We start from the raw sequence: 14804 nt of genomic DNA, 5'->3' as shown, positions 1-14804 counted from the left end.
TCAACATCCCAACCTGAAAACCTTCTTTTGCTTGCTGTGTGCTGCTGAAGAACTGCTGCTCACCTGGTGATGTGACAACTAGTTGGTGGTGATGTCTGGTCCTTTAGAGCTTTGTAGCATAGTGGTGAGAATTCAGTAACTATTGAACATGCACTACTCCATCAACCTGTACTATTACTGTTATTAGTCAAAGCAGTCTCTGTCATCTTCATGCTATGCAAGAATTAATTTCATATCAGATTCCCCAAATAGTCATCTGGGACAGAAAAGTCAGTTAGCAAAAGATTTAAGTATAAGATCAATGTTTAGTTCTTGCTATGCTGCCTCTAGGGAAATGCAGCCCTGTAATGGTAGGATGGCATCTGGAATTTTAGAGGGCTCAAAGGCTTTCAGAATGATTGTTATAGAGACTGAATTCTTTGAACACAAATATTTGATTCTAATGATCTGTCTGGCCGTATTGCTAATAAAGCTTTATGCTCAGAATTTAGTGGGGACACTTAAGCTAACACTTTCCCTGCAGGGAAAATCCAGTGGAGCATTTATGGACCCTGACAAGTTTGGTTAGTCTAGATTGTTTTGCAGTGCAGAGGCTGCAAGGACAGCTGCAGCACCCCGTGCTTCCACTGAATCATGAAGATTGGAAAAGATCTCTGAGATCCCCAAGTCCAACCCCAACCCATCCCACCATGCCCACCCACCATGTCCCTCAGTACCACATCTCCATGGTTCTTGGACACCTCCAGGGACAGTGACTCCACCAGTGCCCTGGGCAGCTGTGCCAGTGCCTTTACACCTTCCATGGCAGAGAATGAGAATGGGAGTTCTGGGAAGAGCCATGGTGAGCAGGGAGGTTGGCCAGGCTATCTCAGCAATGGCACCACGCAGCGGAGCACCCAGTGGGCCACCTGGGCTGGCTGGGGGAATGTATTTGAAGTGATGAGGGATGGAGAGGAAATCCTCCTTTTAGCCATACCTATTCTTGGAAGTGCTCAGGTATTTCCTGGTTGGCTCTGCATGCTCTCAGAGTCTTTCAAACAGGCTGAGCATGAAATAAAATCATGTAATTATAGTATATATCTGGTCCCAGTCTACTTTGGAAGAGCAGTTTCAGTCAATGGAGTAGCAGCACAATGCTTTGTTGGAAAGGATTTGGCCACCATAGCGTAAATCCCTTGGTAATAATATCATAGTTTTGGCAAAGTGACTGGCATTTACTTACTTACAGTTTGCATTTACTGGCTTGACTAATCCTGAGAATTGCTTTAATGAGCTTCCGTGACACTGCTGCAATGGGCAGGCTTCAGAACCTGCCGTTTCCCCAGAGGGAAAATATTTGTTGCAGAATGTGAGGCTGGCCCATTTTTGCTAAGTCCTGTCCTGGGCTGTGCTGGAATCATGCTTCAGCTGTGGAGCTGCTTTGTGGAGATTCTTTGGGTACGTGGGACACGCTGGACTCCGTTCAGTTCTATGGCTCCTACTCCTTGTTTTTTTTAATTGAGAAGATGAATACTGAAAATGATGATTGTGACATAGTGGGTGGGATTTCCTCACTGTAAGTATAGTAGGCAGGTGGGATTTCTCCTCAGAGTCCCAGCAGATATGGCATTCACACTTGGTAGTGTTTGAAGATGAGGAATGAATGTGAATAGGACTGAAGAACGCCGTGCTGTTGGGCACATGCAAAGAGGGGGTTTGGGTGGTTCAGAGCCTGCAGTTCTGAGCCTTCCAGCTGCACAGCAGTTTGGCCTTGATATGCAGAGCACTTACGTCCATAATTAATGCTAACTATCCTGTACAGTCACATTTATACCAATGGAACTGCTTGAAGTATATGCTGAAATACTTAAGCTAGATGGCCCTGCAATGTGCACGACCCTGCCCTGGGGACTGCCTTCAGCAGCTCATGCTGTCACACTGGGCACGTTCTGCAATCCCTGAGCCGGGGCAATGGCAATTCACACAGGTGGGGTGAAGCTCTTGATCCACTCTGGTCCAAAGCCAGGATTTTACTTTGCCCTAAAACAAGGTAACCAGGGAAATAGGAGTTGACAGGGTACGCATTTCTCATTTCAAACCCGAAGTGATCTGAGAAATAAAATAGCAAGCCTCGAAGGAGTAAAAATGCAAAGCTGTCTCTGTTCTACTTTCCACATTTCTAAAAAGTTTTCACATCTGTTTTCTGCTGGAAGTTGTGAACAATTATGGAGAGGACCTGTGAGCACTTTCCGTCTATTGATCTCTCCTTTCTGTTTTCAACAATCAAATAATTGCAATAAGGAGACTGCTGGGAAAGAAAAAAAAAAACAACCCAACAACACAAAGAAAAAGTAGAAAAATAGTCACAGGAAGTGGTGAAGTTGGCGGTTAAATACAATAGAAACAATGTCACTTATTTTTATTAAGTGCCTTTTCAAGGGGAAAACTCTTTTGGGGGAGTGCTTGAGCTGTTTGCAATGGGCCATAGAAATCCCTCCCCATACAGAGTCATGTGAAAAAAATCCCCACCTCTGTTTTAAACAGTTTATTCCCTCTCATCCAGGAAACAAGGGTGGAGTATAAAGAAAAAGAACGTCTATAAATCACGTCTTTGATGCCAGATTAATGAGATTTGAGCTATGAATCATGGAGTACGATGAGAAGGCTCTGACTTTCATTATCACAGCTGACCAATATCTTTGTTTTCATTAACAATTCTCATTCCGTGAACACATTTTAAATTTAAAAAAGAAAGCGGTGCATCTGAAAGTACCACGCTCTGAGCTTCCCTTGAAGTACCTGTTCCAACAGGCATCAGGGGAACGGAAAGGCTGAGCTGTGTGCAGCTTTGCATGAAGGGGGTGATGTTAGGAGCCTGCTGGGGTCCCAGGCAACTCTTGGTGGAGAACAGAGCGGCTGAGGGAAAGGTAAAGTAAGTAAATATTTCATCTCTTTCATTTTTCATACAGGCATGCTTGGAATCCTTCCTCATCAATAGAGGTTTTGCTGGATGTTGGCAGAGTCCCTCAGGCAATGCACAAGATTAATACTACTCCCTATCTAATTACAGGTTTACTGACGGATATTACTAAGGCCCCAGCAATGTGAGTTCCTTACATTGCACTTTTCCCCCTGTCTAGAGCTTACAGAAAGAAAAGGGGGGGAAGGAAGCGTAGTGAGGTATGAAGGTAAGGCTCAAATTCAATTTCTGCAGTGACACATAGGAGCTGATATTTTGCTCCTAAAGCAGGACAAGCTCAGAGGTGGCTTTTTAAAAAATGAACTGTCTGGGATTGTGTGAGAGAGCCCTGCTTTGTAGTCTGGAGGTAACATCAGCACGTAACAAATGGAGTTTTCTTTGGCAGTTTGTGCTCGGTGGCAAATGGCTTTGATCAGATAATGTCTGGTCAGCAATGCTCACAGGCAGTGTTTTAGCCCATGCTCTACCTGAAGCTTTTCTTCTGCTTCAGAGCCAGGTAAAGGGTTCAGTAGAGAAACCTGGCCATCAAATAAAACCAGATATCAAAACAAAGGGTAGAAAACCACTGTAACTTAAACCTTCATTTGTGCTGACATTTGTATTCATGGCAAAACTTTAAGCATCAGGTTTAATGCAGTTGTGAGACCACCTGAATGGAAGGGGTGTCGGTCCACAATGAATAATGATGGGAAAAATGATGGGAAGGTGTACTACAATTTCATTTTTTCATCCTCACCCATGATGATCACAGTGCCTTTCTGATGCACTGGCTGTTACCCATGTCTGTGCAGCGTGGTGCACAGCAGCATTAACACAGTGTCATGGTGGCAGCTGCAGAGCGTTGCCCTTCCTGATGCTGTTGGTTGGACACCTATGTTCTGTTACTTGGATAGCAGTCTCTTTAGGTGCTTTTCTTTCTAGGAAACAGCTTTTTCTGACAACGTGACTCGAAACAGTGACTCAAAATCCCTTTCCACATTAAAAAGGTCCTAAAGGAATTTCTAATTGTTGCGGAAATGCTGATTTAAGGTTCCAGGATGATTTCCATGGACATGTTTCATGGAATTAATTTTCATTTTACATATTTCCTTACATAATTAATTAGGCTGCTGTCAGGCCTCTCATTCTGTGAGCATCAGATTGCTTTCAATCCCCATCCTCCTTGTGCCCCGTGGGGCAGGCAGGGCTGCAGCAGGGCCCCTGCTCCCTCACTGGCTCTGCAGAAGGCTGTGGATGCTTCACTGCACCGGACTTCTCACTTCTTTTTCTTCCCCTTTATGCGTGTTGTCTTCTAATAATACCTTCTCTATGAATTCATCGCCTACAGCACAGACATTAGATAAATAAAGCGAGCGTGGGCCCAGAGCCAACCTGGATTGCATAAATATACTAAAATCTTGAGTAGTTAGGCTTTGCTTGCTGGGACAGTGTCAGTAGTGCTTGATCCTGGTGCAAGGCTTCCGGACAACTGGAGCAGGAGGGCGGTGAGGAGGGGCTATATGAATGGTGCATGTTGCTCAGGTGCTCCTGCCCAACTCCCTGTTGGGTTTTCAGCAGCTGAGTGCTGCGTTTCCTTCTCCTGTGTTATATTTGTGCTTTGCTGTGATGCCTGTGAAGTGACAGCCAGATTTTGGCTTCCAAAAGAGCAGAGAGGGCAGTAATCTGCAGGGAGAAAGCTGTGCGTTCTCCTTTCCATACCATGGCTTCTAGAGGTGTGTCAACTGAAAGGCAGCTCTAGGATTTAAAGCAGCAGACTGAGATGAGAGAGCAAAGCAGAGAATCACAGCCTGCCACAGCAGCCCATAGCTGTCTCACCTGAAGATGCAGAAACCTGTTTGTCTGGCTTCAGTTTTGTGTGGAAAAGGAGAGGAGAGTCAGTCCTTTCTGTCAGCAGAGCCTGAGCATCACAAGTGTCCAAACATCACAGGTACCCAAACATCACAGGTACCCACACACTGCAGGTACCCAAATATCACAGGTACCCAAACATCACATCTGTGACACCACTGTTTTCATCTGTTCCAGGTCATACTGCTGCTGCATTTGAATCAACAAGCTTAGTAAATTAAACATTTGTTGGCTTTAGAGCAGACAAACACATAGATGTAGAGGAGATGTGCCAGAAAGTGCCTCGTGGTGTGGGATTTTGTGTGCAGCATCGGAGGCCATCCATGGTAGGATGGTGGCTCTGAGCTTGGTACATCAGCAGGCTTTGTTAGCAGCCCTGCTAATTGCTTTGGTTTGTAAAGTAAAGCTCAGTAAAGCACTTAGCAGGAAAAGAAATGCAGATGAAAAACAGACCTTGATGAAGTGTCTCATTAACTAAAAAGGCAGTGATTTCTGGCATTAACCCACCCCACACACATATAGAAGGCTGGTTATAATGTCTTGGCAAACATGCAATAAGCAGACGATCAGAATGCACCTTGGAATGGGTTCAGGTTTGTGCTACTCGTGCTTTATAGGGGTGTGATTCCCCTGACACCAAGCTGGGGCAGGGCAGCACGGGGCTCTGCCTCATCCCTCCCACTTCTCTGCACGTTGGGCCTTTTTCTTCCCATGTACTGAGCTTACAGGGAAGCAAACAGAATTAGGATCATCTTGAGCCAGTGTGAAAAAGTAGCCCTTTCCAAGCTCAGGGTGGGAGGATCGATCATCATGCAGGCATGGAGCGTGACCGCATAAATCTTTGCTTCCAACCTAACTCCAGTCGTTTTGTAGAACACATTCAGCCTGATTAACTGACATGATTCAGATTCCCAGTGGTGAGGGTGGCTGGAGCTGACACCTAATGAAGGCCACCGAGATCCTCTTTGTTTTTGCTAACAGAAGGGAAAACAGAACAGCTACATATCATCTGTCTGAAAAGGACTGTAATTACCTCTCCCCAAAATTATTTCTTATTTAATGAAATGTCTCTTTAGGCTGAACAAAGGAATTTTCAGAGTGGAGAGCACTGGAGGGCGGGATGGGGAATGCAGGCAAGAGCACTGTTCAATTACAGGGAGAAAAATCCTCTCGATGTTATGACGCAGTTTGTGGGAGATTTCATTAGAAACTTTGCCAGGCCAGAGCAACGAGTACTTTTTTATACAGAGATTCTGTATCTATTTATACTGACCCTACCCGCTGTGAACCACTATCTATAGTTCTCCAAGAGGCACGAAGGACATGCAGCTCATTCCTGCATGCAACTTTTGAAAGAGAGCTGCTTCCTTTTCTACCAGCAAAATGCCAGATGAATTCTTGCAGTGAGGATGCTGCCAAGTCTGGGAACACCCTACTGCATCAGAAAGGAAAATGCAAGTGGATGGGTTGATCTGGCCCTAGGGAGCAGTCGGTCCTCTGGCATTCCATTAGGATAGGGATGCTGCTAGCCCAAAGGAGCTAACCCCAGGGGCGGGGGGAGGCTCTCCTCTCCCTGTCTCCTTCTCACCTTCCCTTCCCTTCCCTTCCCTTCCCTTCCCTTCCCTTCCCTTCCCTTCCCTTCCCTTCCCTTCCCTTCCCTTCCCTTCCCTTCCCTTCCCTTCCCTTCCCTTCCCTTCCCTTCCCTTCCCTTCCCTTCCCTTCCCTTCCCTTCCCTTCCCTTCCCTTCCCTTCCCTTCCCTTCCCTTCCCTGCCATTTTGCTTTCCTTTCTTTTCTTTAGAACAGTGTTGCTGGTATATCTTTTTATTGCTGAGATTAAATAAATATTATGCACTGTAACGTAAAGTCAGGCCATGTCGGAAATAACAGTGGATTTAACCTCTAGCACTGCTATAAAAGCAGCCTTAGTGAAATCTGGGGTAAATAATACAGCTGTGGAAATTACCTTTCTCCAGTTTATGCTGGTAGAAAAAAAAAAACTTCTACTGTAATTAAGTAAGACCTTTTGTCTCTGGTGTTAAGTTTCATGGGCACTCTCAGGGATGGGACATGGGATTTCTCTAAACACTTAATGAAAGGGGCTTGAAATCAAAACAGGCAACAAAACCAAGAAAACATAATTTTTGGGTGTTCTTGTGATAGAGAGCATCAGAACAGGTCATAACCAGCCAGCAACGGAGCAAGTGTGGCAGCAAGTAATACCACTGCAAAGTGCAGAGACCAGACCTGGTGACAGCACAACAGTCCTGGCACTGTGCAGCTCTACCAGCTTGATGGCACACTCCTGGCAGCCAAACAGGACAGGGACTTCCAATCCCCCTGCAAAGCAGACTAAATGCAAACCCTTTCCTTTCTCACTGCTCCTTACATGGATGTGATAAGATGAATTCCCTGAAAGACAGAAACCTTTAATTGTAGCACTGAGCTTGGATTTGTGGAGACGGTTTTAGTGGATGAGCAAAGAGTAAAGCTTGGCCAATCTGATCCCGTGCCAGATATTCAAAATTTTTGCTAAAAGCCATGCTCTGCTGATATTCCTAATACCACATGCAGTGTTTTAAAAGCCATTGTTTCATAGCTGCCCTTATGGTCATTGAGCCTGCTCAAAGATTAGAATCTGTTGCCTGGCCCTCCAAGAGCAGGTATTCTGTGGTGTATTCTGTGGTGCGTCGAGGATCAGTGCTAATACTGAAAGGCAGGCTGTGCAGAGAGAGATACTGCCAAGCACCAACAGAGCCCTGCAGGGCTGTCCAGGCAGCAGCACTGGGCCTATTTCATCAAAGCTCATCAGCACAGGCAGGAAAACAGGCAGCCTTTGGGGTACCAGATCCCTAATGAGGTTCATGAGACTGCAATGAATAGGTGAATGCAATGAATGAATGCTGAACTGCCACTACCCTCAGGCCAAACTGAGAAACTATCTGCTCCCAGGATTGTTGCATGCTGGCAATCACCCTAACATAATTAAGTAGTTTATTCTATCATGTTTTGATAAATTCCAACCTTCACCCGCTAGCTTGCGGCCGGTCTGTGTGCTGCCTGATGTTGGTGGTATACAGGGATTTGTTTCTGCTGTTCATTAATTCTTTCAAATTAAATACACTTGGGGAGGGAAAATATTGATGGTAAAATAAATAGCAGCTTTCTCACAGAGGGCTGCAGAGCGTTTTGCCTTGAGTCTTGATTCACACTAAGCCAAGTTTTTCTAGTCCTGTGAAGTCATAGGTTTTCCTGCTGCAAATTGATAAAACATACCTGTTTGCCTTTTAAACTGATACCCTGGTGCAGCATGCTGCTGTGAAAAAGGCACAACATGACCTCGGCAGGACTGAGCTTCATTTTGGATGATGTCTTTCTGACATTTGTTAGCCAAAGCAAATGCAAATGACATGCTGGAATGATTAAAGTGTTCACTCTTTGCCTTAGCTGATGTTTTGACTCTGCAAAATAGGTATAACGTGCACTTGGTTCTCAGTCAAAACAGTTCCTAGCAGCAATCCTGGCTAGAAGATTATCCAAACTGAGTGGGAAGTGAATGTCCCATGGGCTGCAAAGTCAACGGGACCCAGGCCTTTGGGGTAAAGCCCCAAAGGTGACCAAGAGGGATATTTACTCAAGTGTAATTAACTTAATCAGCCACTGGGTATCAGTATTGTCTCACATCAATACACAAATAAGATTATTTGTATGGAGCTGAACAACTTGACCATGAAAGAGGTGTTGCTGGGGGCTGAAGCCAGGCTTTGCTGATGGCTGTGTGAGCACGAGGGGCAGGGGACGATGGCTTCAGCTCCCAGGTATTTCTTGGACAGAGCTTGTCCAGCTGCAGACCCTGCCAAGATGGACTCACTGGGCTGGGTTCACCTCTCAGAAGGGGAGCTGTGAAGTGTTTCTGTCCATGGGCTCCGTAACTGGGATCAAATGGGATTTGGAGACGTTAAGTCAAATGTGGCCTCAGTAGGACCATGAGGGACGTGCCAGTTTGTGTCAGTGCTGTGTGACATTCAGCTCCAGTTGTGCTCCATCCCCGGGGATGTCATTGTGCTCATCCTCACAGGCTGGGGATGGGGTCTGGTGGGATTTCTGCCTGACTTTCTGTTTGGTTCTGGCTCCAGGTAACAATTGCTTCCCTTTCTGCCGCCTTACAGGCTTGTTTCCCTTGCCAAAATGCTAATTTAGCTCTTTAGCTATGTTTAAAAATAAAACAAAAAAATCCTCCACTTCTCAAGATAATAAAAGGCCAAAAGGAATATAAAAAGTTCACCAGACTGGTCAGTTTGCTCCCTGCTGTGCCTTCCCGGGGCGTTGCAGCAAAACACAGGCACAAAATCCAAAGCAAACAGTGTCCTCTTGGCTGCCCAAGCCCAGCCCTGCTGCCCTGTGCCCACAGCTCTGCTTCTCCCGGGGCTGCAGGAGCATCCGAGAGCTGCACTCCCCACACCTGCATCATCCCCATGCACCATTTCCCCACTGTTTGGGCACGGAGCCCCAGCAAAGAGCCCCAGCACTGAGGGTTTCTCCCCTTTGGTTCATCTGAAGGGAGATATCCACCTTCTCCCTGCTGTCTTCCTCCCGTTCCTTGGTGTCCTACAAACAGACCTGGCTGAGCAGAAGGCTGAAGCTCTCTGCTTGGCTCTGGTCGTTTTGGTACCAGCTGCAGTGCTGCTGGATGCCACAGAGGGATATGTTTAAAACTACAAACAAGATCATGGCAATGCATTGGATGTGTAGAAACTGTGAGGTTGGTATAACCTGTGGGATCCCAGGAGGTGTATTCATCCCTACATAGCTCAGGTCTGACAGGAAGCTCAGCTAACTGGAGTGCTTACTTTTATGGCCAAACATTGTACTGTTTGTCAATCTGGAGTAAAGTTAAAACTAATTCCAAGCCCATCTAAGTAAAATACTAAGTGCTCACCAGAGAACCTCCCTGCAGTGATTCATTTTGTTCTGTTGGGACCAGCTGGCAGAGAATGCACATCTCCCCTCTACATCTTTCTCTTTTGAGACAAGGGAAAAACCCTGCTCGCATATTAGAAACAGAAAAACATCCCAAATGATCATCCCACAGCCTGAGAAGCATCCCAAGAACACATCAGCAAAGACTCTGAAATGGTAACTGGTAGCAGGCGAACTCGTGCAACCACCCCAGCACTCACTGAGCTGTGAAAAGGAAAAGTGTGAGTGCTGCAAACAGCCCAGCACTGCTCGAATGGGAACGGCTCTGGGTGTGCAAGGCCTGGCAGCATGGCTGCTGTGGGATCCTGCTGCCTGCTGGCCTGCTTGGAAATATTTTTTATGCACGGGGCATTTCTGAGGGCAGAAGGGCTTTGATTCTTTGATTGCAGAAATAGCTATGGGCTTGTTACAAGGCTGGAGTACTGGTTGTTAGCTCAGGTATGTGGACACTGCTTTGAATTGTGCTACAGGTAGAGCTTGGAGCTCCTGAATGGATACTTTACTGCCTCTTTTTTTTTTTTTTTTTTGCCTCTTTTTTTTTCTTTTTTTTTTTGCTCCATCTCTCCTTAAAATTAAAGATGTGCCACAGGGAAAGAGAGGTCTGGTTTGGTTCGTGTTCTGCATTGAATTTCAGATCACTGTATGGAGGGAGCAGCAATTTGCTTTATTCAAAACAGGGTCTCATTTCTTAGAGCTGGTTGGTCATGGAGAGACGCACACATTGCTTCTAAGGCTAAGGCTGGGGGACAGTGGCCATACCCAACTACAAACCCACTCATGGCCTTCCCCCAGGGCTCAGCTCTAAGCACGTGCTGCAGTTTGTGCCCTCAGCCCACTGTTTATAGAGGAATTTAGCAAAAGTCATTTGGCTGAATCAGGAGCAGAAAGGATCAAAAGCAGGCTCAGGGAGTGTGCCAGCTGTGCCCACAGCTTGGGCACCGTGGACTCAACAACTGAGGGGGGAGTGCAGAGCAGGAGGGATGCTGAAATGAGAAAGTGGAAATGTGGCTCCAACACCTGAGCAAGAAGTGGGAGACTCTAAAGCAAAGAAAGCCCTGACATGACATGCACAGTCACCAGCATCCTGCAAAGACATATTTTTAAGTGTAACTAGTGTTGAGTCATTGAGCTCAACCACTTTTCACTGCAGCATACGCCTTGTCTCCCTTAATGCTTATCCTGTTCTCATCAGTTTTGCTTTATTTTTCACCGAATATCTTTTTATCCTGAAGTAAAACCCTAATCATTTCAGGGGGCTTGCCACCTACTATCAGTGGTTGTTTTGGGGCTAGCTCGGCAAAGCTTTAAAATGTCTGAACTGCATTAAAATGAGTTGGCATTCCAGCCCAAACCTCAAGAGGCAGGAATACACCGTGAGACATGGAGGGAAGCGCTGCTATAATAAAGCATGCATGTAATGAGGTTTGATGTGCCTGAAATTCAAAGTCTGGTCCACATTATGAAACATTCACTGGTTTAACTAAATCAGTTTCAAATTGATCTAATTAAACTCCTAGACAGCCTCAGTGTAGACATCTTCATATTGGTTTTATCCTTTTCTAACCCAGTTTAGCTAAAACGCATTGGGAAAACCTGGCTGGGAAATCCTTGGAGGGGATTGCCATTTGCAGATCTGAGCAAGGCTGCTGTTGAGATCTGTTCTCAGAGATCTTGCTTCCTTGGCTTCTTGCAGCTCTCGTTTGCTCCTTCTTGGCCCCGACGTTGAGCACCATTGAGCAGCCCCAACTCATGGAAGAAAAGTGGGATGACCATCCTGCACTGCATGGTGACCAACATACCAGGAGCACAAATGGCTCGCTGCAAAACCGCTGCAGATTTTGATCTCCTGTAACAAACACAGGGCTGGAAACTGCCCTCAAGGCTGGACACTCAGTGTCTGAATTCCTGCAAATGGCTCTGGCAGGGCTGCCAGGCTGGGATCCACAACAGACAGAAGAGCCACAACACATGGAGAGCCTCGGATCCATGAGCATCACTGGCAAAACGTTCATACAGAAACGGTTCTTCTGTGCTGCTCTGCAAGGGCTGTTGATGCTGTCCTGGTCCGTGTCGGGCACGGTGCATTCCTTGGGGTGAAGCGCAGCCATTCATGTCCTCAAACTGCTGGTGGCCTTCAGATGCAGCCCTCCCACTTGGCATAATGCTGGGCAGCTTCACACTGCCACTGTGTTGTGGGGCTGCACCAAGGGATGCAACTGAAAGAATCCCTTCTAGTGGGAAAGAGAGGCTCAGTGTTGTGCTCGTTCGATTTTTCTTTGCAGGAGAAGGAGCGATGATGCCAATTCTGAACTCAAGCATGGACACTGCAGAGGTTAATGTACCCCTGGAGGCTGTGGCACAAAACTGTCTGTCAGACAAAACTGTTTTTTGGGGGAAGGAGGTGGAGGACATAAAAGTACATTATATTCTGTTGACCATTAATTGTATAAATAAAACTCCACTAAGTATGTTTTGATACGCCACTCTGTTTTCTCATAAAATACAGGGATTCCTGAAGCTGTGTAGAAATTCCATAGTAAACAAAAAATCTGGCAAATTCTATCCATCCCATGGAACATGGACAGATATTCACAACTCTCTGTGGAGTAACAAGATCGTGTGAGCTGGATGGGCTGCAGGTCATTCCAAAAAAGACAGGGACAGCCAATGGAAAACTGCAACTCCTCTGCTGTGTGCCCATCCTGGGAAAAGGAGCTTCCATCTCCTGGGGGCTGGGGACCCCTCTTGCCTTTGTGAGACAGCACAGGTGACATTTTGTGAAGGCCAGAGGTTTAATCATGATGTTCTGGTCTTTAAATCCCTCTAGAGAGGATGAGTTGTTGTAAGTTGTTCTTGTGTATTCGGGATGGAGAAATCAGTGCTTTGTTCATGGTCATGCTTTCCAGTATTGCTGGCTGCTCAGCAACTAGGAGGCATCAATATGTTTTTTGGAGAACTTTTAAAGGCACATCTGAGTGATTCTGACAGCGGCTGCGTGCCTGTGGCTAATGAAAGGTTTTCACATTCTTTTCCATATACTTCAAAATGCCAAAGGAAATGTCCCAGTGACTCAAATTATAGGTGTTGCTCAGGAGAAATGGCTGCATTGTTGTTGAACACTTGGAATTGGCAGCGGGCTGGAAGAAGAAGGCGCTGGGCACTCGTAGCTGCTTTAGCCACCTCCAGCAGCAGGCCAGTGGGCAGCCCTGAGCTCTGTGAGCTGCAGTCCATTGGGACCAGCCCTGTCCCATTGCCACACACTGATCTGATTCTGTCTCTCGAATCTGACTATTCCCTGCAAAAACAAAAGTGAGTTTTGTTTCAGTCTCAAAGCATTCATCCCATGAAATTAAGCCATGGATGGATTTGGAGAGGTATCTTTGCTGATATTACTGGACGTTCACAAGAGGATAAAGAGTATCTGCATCCCACAGCTGGAGATGTTCTGCAGTCCCTCTGCTATTTATTTTATTTCTCTAACATCTCAACAGTAAAACTGTTGGAACCAGGTTTGCCAAAGATATTTCTTTTTCTTCCAACTTATCATCTCCTCTCAACCTGTCTAAGGAAAGCATTCTTGGCATGGCAGAGGGAGCCCTTTATCCCACTGCTTTGCCTTTGAAGTTGAGTTCTGCAACACGATTGGGATGTGGCCAAGAGAGAAAAAACAAAGTATGGCGCTGCCAGTTGGCTGCATGTTCATTGCACAAAGGTGGTATTGGAGGAAAAACTTCCATCTCACAGAAGAAGCAGTGGGAGGACGGTATTGTTTGTTCTGTTTACATTACCTGATGCAACACGGAAGCTGCATTTGAGATTGAGGCCCAGGTGTGCTCTATACAAACTCAGGTTGGCAGCCAGCTCCTGCACTGATGGATTTCATACAAGCAACAAGTCCACAGGCAGCATTCCGGGCTCCGCACTGCAAGGTGAGATCTACCGTGAGCGTGTTGGCTTCCTTAGCTGCATCCCATAGCAACTCCCTGCTTATTGTTTCATCTTAGCATGCTGAAAGCATCTTTTAACAGTGATATCATACTTTGTTCATGTCATCTTGCAGAGTACATGGGGTTTGGACCGACTCGCTAATATGCATAAACCTATAGAAAGCCTTATCTACGTTGGTTTACTGTGGATAAATGAACATCTGGTACAAATAGCGATTGAAGTGAGCAGCTTTGTGCTGAGGTCTGCTGAAAACTGGGATATGGAGAAAGGGTTTCGTCCACATCCCATGTTATTAACGTGCTGAAGGCTAACTAATGAAAGTTTGCAGGCATTGTGGGCCTTGAAAACCTGTCTGGGATAAACACTGCATTGGATCTGCTGTGAATTCAGACTTCCAGCCCCAAATGAAAAATAAGGCCTTGGGGAGATGGATCTGGGTGACATTTTGGATGGTGCTTGTGAGATAGTGGAGGCTGAAAATCTATTAAAGACCAAGAAGCTTTGATAGTCTGGATGATGATTTACTACTGTTTTATTCAATGATTTATAGCCTGTTCCTTATCACAGAGGCAGGATCCAAACGCAGGATTTAATAAAAGCGCACAATTCTTGTTTCTTTCTCAGCAGCTGATAGACAGAAAGGACATTCCACAGCAAAGAGCAGTCTCTTCCTCGCATTTAACCACCCCTCACACCAAGACTGGACACAGCAGCACTGCCAGCACTGCCTGGGCATCTCTCTGCCCATGTAATTTTTGTAGCAAAGCCCTTCCCTCTGCCTGCAGTGTGGCCTCCCGAAATACACAGCCCGAATTCCCCCTCCGTTCCCCTCCCATCCCCCTGTCTGCCATAGGCACCCCAAAATAACACAGCCACAGCTCTCACGGGTCCCAGAGGGAAGGTTCCTGCCTGCAGCGGGTGCTGAGGAGCTGCAGGCAGCCCAGGGAGACAACTTTCCTGTCCCAAACATCACTGCTACGTATTTCCCAAGTGCTCTCGTCTTTCCAGCTAGATTGTGATTCTTTGATTTCTCCTCCTGTCCTGGTAATTGTTTTTCACAAGAACAAATAG

The 14804-nt window shown here is 46.2% G+C and overlaps 1 long non-coding RNA gene across 1 annotated transcript in view; it reads left to right on the top strand.

Annotated features, from left to right (window-relative positions):
- The window catches only part of LOC125698361 (uncharacterized), a 99899-nt gene extending 85799 nt beyond the window's left edge, over positions 1-14100 (top strand). Inside the window, exon 5 of the long non-coding RNA XR_007379164.1 lies at positions 11479-14100. This is a non-coding gene — a long non-coding RNA (uncharacterized LOC125698361). The remainder of the gene's footprint in view (positions 1-11478) is intronic.
- The last annotated feature ends 704 nt before the right edge of the window (positions 14101-14804 follow it).

This window comes from Lagopus muta, chromosome 10, assembly GCF_023343835.1.
Source record: "Lagopus muta isolate bLagMut1 chromosome 10, bLagMut1 primary, whole genome shotgun sequence".
Lineage (NCBI taxonomy): Eukaryota > Metazoa > Chordata > Aves > Galliformes > Phasianidae > Lagopus > Lagopus muta.
Note: the sequence above shows the minus strand (reverse complement) of the source record. Positions and strands in the feature narration are given on the sequence as shown.